The sequence below is a fragment of the Rhipicephalus sanguineus genome, chromosome 6, assembly GCF_013339695.2.
Source record: "Rhipicephalus sanguineus isolate Rsan-2018 chromosome 6, BIME_Rsan_1.4, whole genome shotgun sequence".
Taxonomy (NCBI): domain Eukaryota; kingdom Metazoa; phylum Arthropoda; class Arachnida; order Ixodida; family Ixodidae; genus Rhipicephalus; species Rhipicephalus sanguineus.
The window spans coordinates 40,325,136-40,333,059 of record NC_051181.1 but is presented as its reverse complement, the minus strand read 5'-3'; the positions used below and the strand labels follow the sequence as shown (position 1 = coordinate 40,333,059).

At 45.2% G+C, this 7,924-nt stretch overlaps 1 long non-coding RNA gene across 1 annotated transcript; it reads left to right on the top strand.

Moving 5' to 3' along the window:
- The first annotated feature begins 680 nt into the window (after positions 1 to 680).
- Positions 681 to 6,923, top strand: LOC119397833 (uncharacterized). The gene is made up of 3 exons (XR_005184622.2): positions 681 to 1,233; positions 1,304 to 1,400; positions 6,786 to 6,923. It is a non-coding gene; the product is annotated as an uncharacterized LOC119397833 (long non-coding RNA).
- The last annotated feature ends 1,001 nt before the right edge of the window (positions 6,924 to 7,924 follow it).

The following is a 7,924-nucleotide window of genomic DNA, read 5'->3' as shown; positions in this document are numbered from 1 at the left end:
CCTGAGCTCTACAAGATATTTCATTAAGAGGTGTTGAGGCGAGCTCGTTGGCCGGAATCATTAGAATGCAGCGCTAAAAACACAAACACACGGGGCGAGAACGAGACGGGCACTGGAACGAGGACAGCGCCCGTGCTCGTTCTCGCCCCTTGTGTTTGTGTTCTTTAAGCGCTGCATTCTAAAAGATATTCACAGTGAACATCAACACACATTCACACCACACATTTCACGATGGACGAGCCAGGCCACCGCTATGGCTGAATATCACAAAAGCAAATCCTAATCCACATTTGCACTTTCTGTATACACACACACAAACACGAATCACATTTGCGGCTTCTCAGACGTGCGCTTTTCGTGTGATGCTCACGGGAAATACACACACACACGCACGCACGGTCGCGCACGCTCCATTCATTCATAACTTCGGGCTAAGCACGAGGATCGTGCTGCACGAACACAACACAAACACGCATGACATTTGCGGCTTCGCAGACGTTGCATTTTGGTTTGATGCTTGCTGCTGCGTTCGATTTAGGAATGCAGGTGGTAGCAGCTGGGGAATTACGCGCAACATACACAGCCACCATTCTTTCGGAACTTCGGGCTAAGCACGGGGATTATGCTGCACAAACAGAACAACGGCGTACCGTACGAAGACAGCTGTAACAATCATCGTACAATCGCGTATGCAACGACTACGAACAGCTGTTGCCCCGTCAACATAGTGCTGTCCTTAAAGTGACGGCGGTGACGGGCCTCCTCACCTAGTTTTATAATTACTTCGGTTACTTGTGCCTATAAATTACAAACCACTCGTGCTATTCGCTCCTGTTGATGAAAAGTTAACAGTATAATGATGATTTAAACAACAACATTAAAAACAATTTGTCATGTTTGCGGCTGTTACTTTTAACAAGCGGTAGGTAGCGCTGCGCTTCTTCCTTTTTTTTTTTTTTTCCCGCGCCCCATGGAGAAAAAAAAATGGCTCCACACTTTTGTGTTTCTTCACGCAGCAACGTGATCGGCGTGTTTTCGATGATCTCGACGCTCAGCAAGATCCATTGTGCAGTGTTAAGTTCAGAAATGTTTTCCTCATCGTATGCAGCAGTGAATTCTCTTGTGCGCTTCGTCGTTTCCGCCCGCTGGATATCGACGATTTTGACAAAGAACTCTACGAAGTCTTGCGGGCTGGCGAGGAAAACGGCAGCACCCACTTACTGCACATGAGCCGTGAGTATTGCAGCATTACTTCACTTGTTTGTAAGCACCCCGTTAAGACAAAATTGTCCGCCGACTGCAGAAACTGAGGAAGGGATGGAGGAGGCGTGAGTCGAACAACAACCGACGTGTGCAGCGGAAACTCGGCGATGCTCAACTGGGACCGGGATCACGAAAAAGTGAGCTACGCCTGTATGCTTTCTTCTTTAATGTAACGGAAAGCTTCATTGTGCGTTTTCGTTCCGAGTGGAGTGAGCCTTGGCGATACGCATAATGAAAATAAAGTAAAATGGTGTGCTGAAGAGATATCTGAGTTCGTAAGCATCAGTCAGCAGCATTGCGAGATGCTTTTCCGCAATTAACCCCGCATTTTTTAGTCTTCTAATGATCGACAGCAGCATGTTCTCGTATCTTTCCTTTTCTTTTTTAGAGGAGCAGATAAGTTGTGCAACAATTCTGCTATGATACACACCCAACGAGCGTTCGGCTCCGCGCTACAACCCGCTGGTCACTTCACTGAAGCGTACGAACAGCCTGTTGCGTGCAGTTTGTTTATTTACATTTCTGAGACTATGCTGATAATTGTATCATACCGTCACGTTTTTACCATTGCACATGTGAGGGTTTCACTCATTCACGCCATGATTATGTAAAGTGAAAGCTAATTGATTGCAATGATAAGGCCTGTCTTGAAGGCATGATTTCGATGCTGCATGTCAGCCTCTGGCACGACTGTAGGCTTTTGCACCTTCCTAGATCAAGTGCGTTACTAGGACAGTGACCTTGAAGTGCAGGTTAAACGCCTAACGAGATTATGCCAGAATTGATCAATTCCTTTGCCTCTTGAAATGAATGCACCAGCTATAGTTGCATTTGTTTGCACTATGAGGGAGTATCGCACTGCTTCTGCAACGTTGTGACTAGCTCAGTACCTTTGTTTTGTGTCATTTTGAGGTAATGGTCATAGTGAATAAATTTTCCTTTCCTGCTAAGTTTTTCTTATCCTGTTTTGTGTTGAGAGGCCTTTCACGCAGTGTCAATTCTTGCGGCAGTTGCTTAATTTTCATTTTACAGTTGCCTCCGATTAACTTATGCCTGGGTGGTGCTCTGAAAAAGTCCTGCCCTGATGCCTTGAAGCGTAGTTTTGACGCGCAAGTAGGCCAGCTCGAAAAGGCCGATTACCCTAATACATTGCTCTCTGCTGTCGCCGAAAGGCTACTGAAGCAGGTTCGGCAAGGAGACGATTGCAAAGAGCATGGAAACACCAACGAAAGCGCTCATTGGTGTTTTCTTCGTTTTTATTTGCACCTCATTTAAATGTGATTCACACCAATTGTGCCTTGGAACTGACTGCTGCTTCGGTATCTTATGTTCGTCTCTTCAGCAGAGCTGAACTTTGTCGCAGAAATTCCATTCCCTACTGAGCGCCACGACATCCGTGGGTCGTATTTCAGCCGCGTTTCTTAGATGCATGCGGCATAAGCATTGTGAATGGTGAGTGTACCGCTTCCTTGTCATAATTTACATGAAGAGCCTGTACAACGAAAAGTGAAAGCAGCAAAAATCTAAAACGACAGTGCTGCTTTGGCAGTACTTTGCTCAAGGCATCACATGAAGCGTGGATGGTGAGAGAGGCATGTGGGGGTATCTCATTGATTGCATGCCTTTTAAAAAGGTTCTAGCTTGAAATGAAGGCAAGGAGACAATATTACTGCTCCCTCCGAGGGTGGCCGACATGGTGAAAGAAAGACGTTGAAGCGAGGTTGCTTGTGCTTCTGCATCTGAGGCTTCCACCTGTGAATTTAAGGCTCAATAATTTTGAAGCACTTTCATTTGTTGGTTTACTAATTGACTAGGAAGTTATCATATGCCTCCGTCTTCAAGAAATGTGCTTGTTTTTTAGTGATTAGAATAGTGATTTAGAACTGCCAAGCAAAATGAAGTTGTCTTCGATAACGCTTCTCCTCATGTTTCTGATGCGAAAACATGCACATCCCTTGAGAAAGAAGGCATGAGACATAATTCGTAAACCAAGAAATTAAAGCACTTTAGAATAATGATTAGCTACGCAGATGGAAGCTTCAGCTTACAAAGCAGCGGCACGCCCACTTCGACATCTTTCTTCCATCAACTCGGCCATCCTCGATAAACAATACTATCGTCTTCTTGCCACCGTTTCAAGCTAGAACCTTCTTAAAGCTACACAGTCAAACATTATTCCCCATGTGCACTCTCACCATCCACGCTGCATGCGATGCCTTTATCACAGTAATCGTAGGGTGGCGCCATCCTTTGAGATATTCACCACTTTCTCTCCATTAATTATACAGGCTATCCGTGTAAAGTATGACAAAGACACAGTATACTCGTCATTCTCAATGCTTGCTACATGGTTCCAAGGGATGCGGCCTAAAGATAACCCATGGATGCTGCGTGCTCATGCTCAGTTGGGGATGCGATCCCCCAAACAATTCATCACTGCCGAAGAACAGAGTGTGAGATACCTAAGCAGCAGTCGACTGTGATGCACAATTGCGAAAGTCACAATTAAGCGAGCTGCGTATAAAAATAGAAGTGTATCACCAGTGTTTAGGTACTTATATTATGTAATTATATATTTCAAAGTGAACCATCTGAAACTTTGTTGGCGGCACTTCAAAAAGCCGAAGCATGTAAAAACGTGAAAAACACAAAGCAGCATAAGATCTTAGCACCCAAGTGGCTGCCGCCTCTTTCCATGGTCCCAAAGAAGTGTGCGGCACAGTGAAGTGGACTTATGGTCCAGCGTCCAGGGACACGGTGGACGCTCAATATAAAACTAGCTTATCTTGCCTAAAACAAATCACTTCGATTAAACTATCACAAATGAATCTTGCTGGTTATACCCTTTCAAATGAGTGCAAGCATGCATTTTTTACTTGGATGGCTTCACCAATCTGCATGTGCCTGAACATGAGTCATTCCACACATTTTTGAGGCCCGTGTACTTAGATTTAGGTGCACGTTGAAGAACGCTCAGGTGGTCAAAATTTCCGGAGCCCTCCACTACGGCATCTCTCATAATCATATTGTGTTTTGGGACGTTAAACACCATCAATTATTCCACACATTTTTGTATGTCTCCGCTTCTTTGTCTCAAAACTACTGTGTCGTCAGCCTCTATACTTTTTTGACACACTTACTGCCGACTGTCCAGCCATGTGATGTAGTTCTATTGTGTTTATAGACTTTGTTGAGTTTTAAAAGAATTGTCGTAATAGACGCAGAATTGCCGCATTGCTTCACCACAAGCACATTCTGAGGAGAGTAGTGGATCCTAAGGGGAGCGAATAAGAAAGTGCCATTGCTTTTCTAGCGAATAGCCGAGATCTGAAGGGCCCCTAAACCACCCAGACGTCCAAATTTAGTTGTCGTGGGGAAGTTGTGCACGAGTCTACAACGAACACGTAGCCGTAAAAATTTTCTAAACGATGCTGTAGTAGCAGAGTTAGACGTGTTTGATGATCGAAACGCGGCTACCGATCCTTTCGCTCTTTCCTTCGCTACCCTCCGCTCGTCGGCTGGTCTCCTCTCCCAAAGCCGCTTTGCCCTCCTCGCCGAACGCCCCTTCCAGTCTCACTTGACATACCATCATAGCTGACGCACTCTTCAAAACAGCATGCACTTCCAGTCCGTTGCCGCGACCGCGACTCCGTCAGCTCCGTGCTTCTCGGCTAACTGCTGTTGTTGCCGTGCCGGCCCGTGCTCCTACGAATCATGCCGGTATGGACCCTGTGTTGCGCGCGCACGCCTTCAAGGGATCGCCAACGTGGTAGAAAACCGGAGCCAAACTCCTGCAGCAGGCGTGGGTTGTAATGGTAGTCTTCAGCAGCGAAGTGGCGCCCACAAACACGTACAACACTGTTGCGCTTTGATTGTGCTGTAACTCCGATGCGCTCAAGCCAGGCATTTCGCAAGGTGACATCACGAGGTAACACGTGTCGCATCTTTTCGTTTTTCCAGTCGGCGCTTTTCCAGCCAAGCGCCGCACACCAATGCGTGAAAGCCATCGCAAAACACTGTCGGATTCAGTCCGCACAGCTTATCAGCCCGCTAGGCGTGACTGTGCCTGTACGCTAGCGATTTGGCAGTTGCATTACTGGCTGCAGTTGCCGATTCGCAAGCGCGCGCACGCCGGCAACACGACGGAAGGAACAGCAAAGCGCGGGCAGCTGCTTGCAGACTAACCGGAAGTCGTAGGTTCTTGTTCGACCAATCACAGCATCGCCTGCATAGGCGCATCACAGATTGAACACACGACGTCACACACGTCACTAGGCAAACCGGAAGGGCCCGGAGAGGTGAAGAAATTGTTTCTTGGGAATTTGTGGTGCACCCGCAGCTTGTAGCGCTGCCATGTGTGGCATCGTTGATCATGACGGCATTCTGCACACGATGCGCGTGTTACTTGAAACGTTTGAAAAGATATCGGAGGGTGGTTTGGGGGCCCTTAAGGCGTTCAGTGTAGTATTGTATTGTTGAGAGATTTCCCAGCAACGTATGTTTTGCCCACCTCAGCAACATTCAAATCACTGCTAAGGACAAAAACGGACAGATGTTCAGCAGAGTGTGCACAGTAAATGTGCCTTTACATTTATCTTGTGCTGGTGCAATAGTTACAGACAATATTTCACCTAACAAACACCAACAATTTAAAAAAAAGTGCTTAACCACAACTCAATGAAACCGACAACATATGGTTTGCCATCATCTGGTGTTCGTTGGGTGCTCGGTTGCGTGGTTGCGCATCCAAGTCTACTTTCTTGTTTTATAGCGATACTTGCAAACATTAGCAAGGCTTTCGCTGCCTCGAAGTTTGCAATGGTGAATGCTAATGCATTAAGTGGTAGGTCTACAGTGTTTGTCAATACAGCAAGAATATTGTTACACTGCTGTAATACGCATCTGCCGCAGCTTTTTGGTAATGTTTGGCTTTTATGGCTGTAGCATTTTCATTTAACAGTGCATATGGTTGGCATCTATGGGTCAACGGGGGTCATTGGGCTCACCAATCCTGGTTAGGCATTCCAGAGTGCATAGCACCAACTGTAGAAAGCCTAGCATCTTTTTGATTTCTAGGTCTGTAGTGTGCTTCGCCAATAATCGATGTACATACCTGTTTCTTAAGTTCATGCATATAATTGAACCTTTTCACTGATCAAACCATGCACAGCCGTGTACTTCTGCATTTCAGCCGACAGCACCAAAATGCAATAGCCTATGCACTTTCTGTGCTGAGACACCTTGAAACAGACAAAATGCACCTTGGAACATTAATAATGTGCTGCTGTTGTGTGTTGTGAGTGACCTATATAATTTCCTGGTTTACATTTTAATGTTTGTTGAGAATGCCACCGAGCAAGGACAGACTGCAGTGGTGGGGAAATGAGGGGTTGTTACCTGTAATATAATTTGAGATTATTTGACACCCGTGCCCTCCCACTCAATTGGTATGATGTACCTTTTATGTGCATATTTTTTTTTTCGTCGAAGATAAGACTTGTGCTTGCTTCTTATATTCGCAGACACCTTTACCTCGAGGCGAAAAAGTGTCCCCTGCAGGACCTCCAGAAGAAACACCAGTCCCCGCAACGGTACCTTGCACAAGAATGTGCCAACCTGCACTATTAATCCAGCTAGGTTTTCATGGACATTTTCATTAATTTTATGCCCTTGAAGTTATTAAAGTGCTAATTTGTTTTAAAAATGAGTACGTGTCAACTTCACTTAAGAGGTTCCATGTAAATGGCATGGGAAAGTGTGCAGATGTGTGCATTTTTAAAATCCAGTTGCTACCCTCAGCCCTGCATAGATAAACTTATTGCTAGTGAAGCTGCAAGAAATTTCTTTTCATTTGTTTTGCTCTATTACGTCCAAATACAGTACTTAGAACATCTTTTTTTTTAGTTATTGATCCTGAGGCCATTGACTACCTCAGTGTAGCTTGAGGCATTAAGGGTCTGTTGCAAAATCATTAAGTTTGTTGGTAAATTACCCTTAGTTGTCAGCTGCATTGCTGTCACTCCAGATTTCTTAGTACGCAGTGTTAATTTATCAGGATTGGACTGGTTTGTCCGATTTCAAAAGCTCATTTGCATTGCCTACCACAAAGGAATAAATTTTTTATTAGTAAAAAGAAACTTGCAAAGCTTCCGCTTGCCCTGCCGAGGAACTGAATTTTATTACTGCGTACTACATGAACAGGTTATGATCTTGGAGTAGTTAAGGGCCACAAGGCTCTAGCACCCTAAATGCGACTGGACTATGCAACAGACAACTGGATGACGTGACACAGAACTGGATAATGTGACAGGCAACTGGACAGCACGACAGATTAGTGGACCACGCGACAGACAACTGGACTGCACGACATACCAGAGGACAGACAATAGACTACAGGACAGACAATAGACTACAGGACAGACAATTGACTATAGAACAGACAATTCACTACAGGACAGACAATTCACTACAGGACAGACAATTCACTGCAGGACAGACAATTCACTACAGGACAGACAATTCACTACAGGACAGACAATTCAATACAGGACAGACAATTCGCTACGGGACAGACAATTCACTACAGGACAGACAATAGACTACAGCGTCCCAAAATACGAAAGACAACAGAATTTCTGTCGTACTATTCTGTTGTGATTTT